An 8,154-nucleotide genomic window follows, 5' to 3' on the forward strand; every position below is an offset into this window, starting at 1 on the left:
AGAAAAGAAAAAATAAGTGAGGCCTATACAGGCCCGAGGGCTGGGGCTTAACCCCAGATTTTGTAGTGCGGAGTAAATTAGTCTCAGATTTCCCCTGGATTACAGTTTACTTCCCCAGCCAAGTCCCGTAACCACTTACAGCTCGATGGACAGAGACAATGCAGGTGAAATGTCTTGTCTGAGGACACAACTGGCAGCATAACCAGAAATCACACCTAGATCTACAAACTGGTAGCCAAACTCCTTATCTCAGAAATACCTACTGTAGTCTGGATAGGAAAACAAAAATAATAAATAACTAGTTAGACTAATTAAATGATAAGAATAACTAAATGCTGCACCTAAAACTTTTGCACAGAGCTTCAGGAGGAAAACATTTGCTAGAACATGCCTAATTTCCTCACTTATATTAGCACTGTTATTATTTCTTTTTAAGCATTTCTGAAAGTCGTTCTTAAAAGTTAAGGTCAGCTGTGTGTGGGGCTGATAACACAATGAATAATGTAAAATAATGTAGTACACTTGCTCAACTGTGAACTGTGTTTCATATTAAGAAAACTGCAATTACAGAAGTTAAAAAATGCACACAACACCGGAAAATATCTGATGTGTTAACAGTGTTCACCACAACAGATGCACATATGCACAGCTTTCAGTTAGCTACCTTTTATGTTACAAATTCCCGACTGAAGATAAATTTAGTAATAATAAAATACTCTGAGCCACAAAAGGGGAACTGTACAGAGAATGATTGGGAATCACTGGATTAATCTACCGAATATTTTTGCGATTAATCAATTCATCTAACAAATAGTTTGGATTTTGGCATTTTACCAGTAACTCCTACCAATAACGTTCAACCCTGCATTCAAATATTTTGTCATAAAAAGTGTTTCGTGCATTTTAAATGAACGTACAAAAAAATGAGAAGACAGACTGTAGTTAAAAAAAAAACAAACAAACAAAAAAAACCCACAAACATTTAAGAAAACATTGCACACAGCTTTGCCTCTTTCTGAGACACAAAAAATACAGAAAATAAAATCCGAACAGAATTCATTGGGTTGCAACTATGTATTTTCGGTATCAATTTAAGGTGACCATTTCTGGATTAATTTTTTTTTTTTTTTTTGGGGGGGGGGGGGGGGGGTTTACACAAAATGAAACGAAAAAATAAATAAATAATGTAAAAAAAATATCAATATTTTACAAAGTCCAAGATGACGTCCTCAAATGCCTTGTTTTTATATCCATAAATAGAAGCTATTCAGAACCACAAAAGAGTCACGTTTAAGAAATTAAAATCAGAGAATTTGGACATAAAAAAGACTCATAACAGTTACAATAACTGATTACCAAATAGTTGGTGATCAATTTTAATAAATCAATTAACAAGCAATGAATTGTCACAAGTCCAATGTCATGCCATGTCTTCATAAATCTACACAGACAAAGGGAAACTGTCTCTCAGAGAAGATGAAATAATGAGTCAGCACCTGGAATCTTCACTAATAATGAAACCTAAGCACACTGTTGCAGGATTAGTTAGCTGGGGAATCAACTCCATATCTAGGCAACTACACAATCTTGCACCCACAGAGACAGGCCCGAGAGCAATAAATTGCAATACCACAGGGTGTTTGGCTCATTTCAAAAGATCATCTATAATGCAAAAATAATAACAATGGAAAAGCCTGTGTTGTCATTATAAGCTCTGCATTCAACAAAGTGCTGCTCCAGTTTGGTGCATTTCAAAGTAGAATGGGTTCTACTTATTAACATAAATCAATACGTATGTATATTTATATAAATATATAATGGCCAAATGGCCTCTGTGTGCGTGTGTATGGCTTTGATCACACAGAAACCAGGGAGAGGTGACATTTGCCGTTTGGTATGCTTATGTATTTTGGGTCAAGGATGAACAGTATCAAAATGGAACGTTCTATAGGACTAATATTTTTGGAGAAACTATGGATATTAGACAATGTTGTTAATTACATTCTGGACTAACATGCCACTCCAGCAGGGGGCGATAAATCATATTTATATTAAAAGCATGAGTGTGTGTGTGTGAGTTTATTTAGTAAGTTCAATGTAAGTACATAATATAATTGTAAATAAGTTAAAAATACATGGATGACACAAGAAAGTAAAAACACTTATTTTCATTGTGGTCCATTTAAAAATCAAATGAGAAAAGAGAAGTAATAATAAAATATAATAATAGTGTGCATATGATAACAAGAACCTAAACAAATTCTAAATACATTAAGACAGTAAATTAACATTAAAAAATTACATAACAGGAAACTGCTACATACACACAACCCTAACCCTAGGTTTTGAGCCTGAAATTCATCAACTGCCACATGTACAGCTTCAACGCCATGTTGTTCCCATTTCTTATTAGATGCCAAACTGTGCAAAGAAGTACTGTATCAATAGTGTCTTTGTAAAGACTATACTGTGTCATATAGTGAAATGATTTATTATAGATTTAAATATTACTGCACATTGATATGTACTGTACATGAGCAATGATATTACTGCAGAGATTAAAAGTTTCCGTGTTTATTAGAGTTCAGTGTAGTGATGTATAGTAGTGTAGTGATGGCCTTGGAAAAGAAACAGTCGATGAATCTAGATGTGCATGCTTTGACAGACCTGTAGCACCTAACAGAGGGGAAACAGTTCAAACAGGTGGTGAGTGGGCTCTGCGGTGGCTCTGATGGTGTGAGTGGCTCTGCTAAGGTAGCAGGAGCTGAGGACATGTTCCGGGGGGCAGTAAGCAGCAAATGATTTTTTTTGTCATATTCTTAGCTCTCTGCAGAGGTTTCTGCTGCTGAGCAACTAGACTACCATGCTGTCATGTATGCTCTTGATCGCTGTACGATAAAAGGTCACCAGCAGCTTTCTTTCCAGGTTGTTGTCGCTGCTGAACCTTTTTAATCATCACTACAGGGTTGGCAGTCCAGGAGAGGTCATCTCAGATGATAGTTCAGAGAAACTTGAAGGTGTGAACCTTCTCCACACAGTCCTACTTTATGAACAGTTAGACTGGTTCTCCGCACTGTTTCCTCAGGAAGTCCAGGAGGTGTCCTTCTTTTTGCATGGTGGCCAGTGTCAAGTTTTTCACCAAGCACCAAACTATCAGTCTGTGGACTTCATCCCTGTAGGATGATTGATCACCCCCTGAGATGAACCAAACCACTGTGGTACCATTCATAAACTTAGTGATTGTGTTGGTGGAGTGGGTTGGTGTGCAGCGAGTAGAAGACTGTTCCCAGCACACTACCTTAAGGCACACCAGCACTGAGTGTGGTGTTGGAGGAGAGTTGGGAAAGAACATAAATGTTCTACTTTAAAGTTATCTGATTTAGGGTGCACTTCACTGCATGGCTTATACAACCCTTGGCAATAATTATGGAATCACCGGCCTTGGAGGATGTTCATTCAGTTGTTTAATTTTGTAGAAAAAAAGCAGATCACAGACATGACACAAAACTAAAGTCATTTCAAATGGCAACTTTCTGGCTTTAAGAAACACTATAAGAAATCAGGAAAAAAAAATTGTGGCAGTCAGTAACGGTTACTTTTTTAGACCAAGCAGAGGGAAAAAAATATGGACTCACTCAATTCTGAGGAATAATTTATGGAATCACCCTGTAAATTTTCATCCCCAAAACTAACACCTGCATCAAATCAGATCTGCTCATTAGTCTGCATCTAAAAAGGAGTGATCACACCTTGGAGAGCTGTTGCACCAAGTGGACTGACATGAATCATGGTTCCAACACGAGAGATGTCAATTGAAACAAAGGAGAGGATTATCAAACTCTTAAAAGAGGGTAAATCATCACGCAGTGTTGCAAAAGATGTTGGTTGTTCACAGTCTGCTGTGTCTAAACTCTGGACCAAATACAAACAACACGGGAAGGTTGTTAAAGGCAAACATACTGGTAGACCAAGGAAAACATCAAAGCGTCAAGACAGAAAACTTAAAGCAATATGTCTCAAAAATCGAAAATGCACAACAAAACAAATGAGGAACGAATGGGAGGAAACTGGAGTCAACGTCTGTGACCGAACTGTAAGAAACCGCCTAAAGGAAATGGGATTTACATACAGAAAATCTAAACGAAAGCCATCATTAACACCTAAACAGAAAAAAACAAGGTTACAATGGGCTAAGGAAAAGCAATCGTGGACTGTGGATGACTGGATCAAAGTCATATTCAGTGATGAATCTCGAATCTGCATTGGGCAAGGTGATGATGCTGGAACTTTTGTTTGGTGCCGTTCCAATGAGTTTTATAAAGATGACTGCCTGAAGAGAACATGTAAATTTCCACAGTCATTGATGATATGGGGCTGCATGTCAGGCAGGCACTGGGGAGATGGCTGTCATTACATCATCAATAAATGCACACATTTACGTTGATATTTTGGACACTTTTCTTATCCCATCAATTGAAAGGATGTTTGGGGATGATGAAATCATTTTTCAAGATGATAATGCATCTTGCCATAGAGCGAAAACTGTGAAAACATTCCTTGCAAAAAGACACATAGGGTCAATGTCATGGCCTGCAAATAGTCCGGATCTTAATCCAATTGAAAATGTTTGGTGGAAGTTGAAGAAAATGGTCCATGACAAGGCTCCAACCTGCAAAGCTGATGTGGCAACAGCAATCAGAGAAAGCTGGAGCCAGATTGATGAAGAGTACTGTTTGTCACTCATTAAGTCCATGCCTCAGAGACTGCAAGCTGTTATAAAAGCCAGAGGTGGTGCAACAAAATACTAGTGATGTGTTGGAGCGTTCTTTTGTTTTTCATGATTCCATAATTTTTTCCTCAGAATTGAGTGATTCCATATTTTTTTCCTCTGCTTGGTCTAAAAAAGTAACCGTTACTGACTGCCACAATTATTTTTCCTGATTTCTTATAGTGTTTCTTAAAGCCAGAAAGTTGCCATTTGAAATGACTTTAGTTTTGTGTCATGTCTGTGATCTGCTTTTTTTCTACAAAATTTAACAACTGAATGAACATCCTCCAAGGCCGGTGATTCCATAATTTTTGCCAGGGGTTGTAGTTCACAAAGTTCCTCATATTTTTCCAAACTCCACTGAAAATGCAGACAATTTTAATCTTGTCTTAAATATGGAATCTTAAAATATGGAATAAAGATAAAAGTGTAATCAAACACCACTTGAGAATATTTTAACCTTTTCACATACAGAGAGCACATTACCAAGCATCTGTGTAGAACCAAGCAGACTCAATACTTTGTCAGTTTGGTTACATGTCGATGCACAACTCATTGCATATTTGGTAAATGTACATGCAAGAAAAACAAGCTTCAATGCACAGTTGCATGTAGTTTCAGTTGGATGACCTCTCAAGATCACCACAGGTCAAATAGGGTTCCAAAATGATGAAATAATATAAATTGTGTTATATTTAAACAACATTTTGATAATAAAACTATTTTACTGTCACAACCACATATTACAGTTTAACGCAGCAATCGGAAAGGTCAATGACCTCTCAAGGTCACCATAGGTCAAGTACATCCTAGAAAGTTGATAATTAGAATTCAAAATATTCAAATCTACAACATTGGACAATTCTGTAAGCATTTTGTGGATTTTGAATGAGCTCAGATTGCTCAAAGTGGGATTTCTAGTGGGATCAACCAGTACAAAGTTCGATGACGTCTCAAGGTCACCAGAGGACAGATAGTTTGGCAAATGGCAGATTTAAAATCAGCACACCCAAACTGACAAAGTAAGACCATTTGCCAACTTTTTTTTTTAATCACATTTGCCTGTAGGTGTCAACATTAGACACCAGTCTATTGAGCTTCCACCATCTGATCCTTTGTTGAGCTCTCAGTCTGGACTTCTCTTCACCCCTGAAGTCATCCAACAAATAGTCCATGGGCTAAGCAGGTTTTCGGTACCACTTAAGGGGGAAAAAAACGACACTTAGAATCCAGCCTCAGTGTGTCATGGCCTACACAAAAATCCCAGGCCATCCCAGGGTGGTAGCTGTAGCCAGGTAGGGATCAATGAAGAATTACACAGAGGTCAAACTGTAAAAATGCTCCAATCATGTTGAAAACTATATCACATTATTTGTCTGATCATTATGATTCCAAAAAGGAATAGTTTGGACTATCTATGACGGAATGTTCTGAAGTTATGGGTCAAAAAAGCAAAAATGGTGACAAAGTCCGCGAAAGGGAGTTACGTTCTAAAAATAACCCGCGATAGGCAAAATCTGCGAAGTAGTCAGCGTTGTTTTTTTACAATTATTATTGATGTTTTAAGACTGTAAAACCCCTCACTACACACTTTATACACTTTTCTCAAACAGGCATTAACATTTTCTCACGTTTCTCTCCTGTGTAAACACAAAGTTCAAACCTTAGTAGAAAAAAAAAAAATAGAACGTTTTCCTATAAATAATTATGATGGCTTTTAGAACTAACAAACTTAATTTTAACGATCGACCTATGAGGTTGGACACGTAAGAAATTATTAATAGTGACTCACCAGTATTTCACAGTTCCTCTGATTGCGCCTCTTCGTCGTGGCACCGCTCCGCTGTCCGGATTGGCTGATTACTCGGGTGGTATGAAAAATATTACCCGTCCACGAAAAGGGTGTATTGCTATTTATTCTTTAGTGTTTTATCCAATCATATTGGCATATTATTTATAGGTATATGATAATCATTCATACACTTAAGAATATTCATGTTCTGAGTTCATAAAAAACTTTTGTGATCAAAAACATTGATTTGAATCTCAATTTTGAGGCTGTTCTGTAAATACTTTTCAAATCAACAATAAATTGCATCTTCTGATCAATCCATGTCAATTTCAGACTTAAAATAATGTACTGATTTAAGGCCCAGCCATTTCGGATTAAACCACGCCCACTTCCGGTTTAGGCCCCGCCCACTATGAGTACAGATAATTTAGATGGTTGAACAGACAGTGGTGTACTTGCTCATCCCTAATAACAGCAGTCACATTTACTAAACTTTTGATTACATATTTTGCTGTTACTCACCCTCAGATGAATCTAACAGGAAATGGCACGAAGATCTAAAAAAAACAAAACAAACAAAAATAAAAATGTTAACCAATCGGGGGGGCTCGCTTTAAACGAAAATCAGTGTAGTTGTATGGAGCTATCTTAGAGGCTAGCATGTTAATCCCTCGAAAATGAGCACGTTTCTTACCGGATCCGTCGCTCTATCTCTTGGAATAATCCAGAAAACACTAAAGCACCATGCGACTTTTGGACAATAATCCCTCACATCAATGAAAATACAGTCGACAACCGCTCATTAATGGGCAAAAATGTCTGCGTGCTAAATATGTTGTTGCAAAAGCAAACAGTTGGTTCATCCAGTCACCACGATATTTTTTGCTATTTTTTTTTTAAATAGCGTTGGCCATTAATATTTGGCCAAATTACAAACCGATCTCCGTATGAGACGATCCATACCGTTGTGTGATATGTGCGTGTATTCCACCAGAATATCTATTCTGACATAACTAATATTGTTAAGTATTTAGCAAAAGAAGAGCACATCCAAATGGCTTATATCTCATAATGTTACGAATGATTCCGAAGCGCGTTACCTTTGATGCTGAAGCTCCGGTGTCGCGGACTGAGATGACCCTTGTACCAGATTCGTATACTCGCTCTCTGCGCATGCGCGAGCTGTCTGCGCATGCGCAAAACCAGGGAAGCTTGTTTCTGTACTCAATTTACCCTTTCTGTGCGCGAAAAGGACTGAATATAGAGAAAAATAACCCGCCTGAAAATTGATTTTGGTCCGCACACAGAAAGGGTAAACTCAGTACAGAACAAACTCTCCATTTTTCGCGGATGCGCAGATACAAATATATAAATCTGGTACGGGTGTAATCTCAGTACGCGACACTGGTGTAAAAAAAAGAAAGAAAAAAGCAACACTGTATCGAAACATGGATTGTTTTGCCACAAATCTGAATCTTGCTCCGCCTTCAAGCAAACACGTAGAGGAACCACAAGGCGGCCATCTTACTACACCCAAGAGTTGAACTAAAATTCGACCCTTTCAAGTAAAATGATTTCGAATCCAATAAAAATT

General features: G+C 37.6%; 1 protein-coding gene across 1 annotated transcript in view; it reads right to left on the minus strand.

Moving 5' to 3' along the window:
• Positions 1–7,772, minus strand: part of LOC117525490 (sarcoplasmic/endoplasmic reticulum calcium ATPase 2-like) — a 50,723-nt gene extending 42,951 nt beyond the window's left edge. The window contains 2 exon segments of the mRNA XM_034187347.1: positions 7,083–7,117; positions 7,661–7,772. The gene's annotated coding sequence lies outside the window, so the exon portion shown is untranslated.
• Between the last annotated feature and the right edge of the window lie 382 nt (positions 7,773–8,154).

This window comes from Thalassophryne amazonica, chromosome 15 (genome assembly GCF_902500255.1).
Source record: "Thalassophryne amazonica chromosome 15, fThaAma1.1, whole genome shotgun sequence".
Lineage (NCBI taxonomy): Eukaryota > Metazoa > Chordata > Actinopteri > Batrachoidiformes > Batrachoididae > Thalassophryne > Thalassophryne amazonica.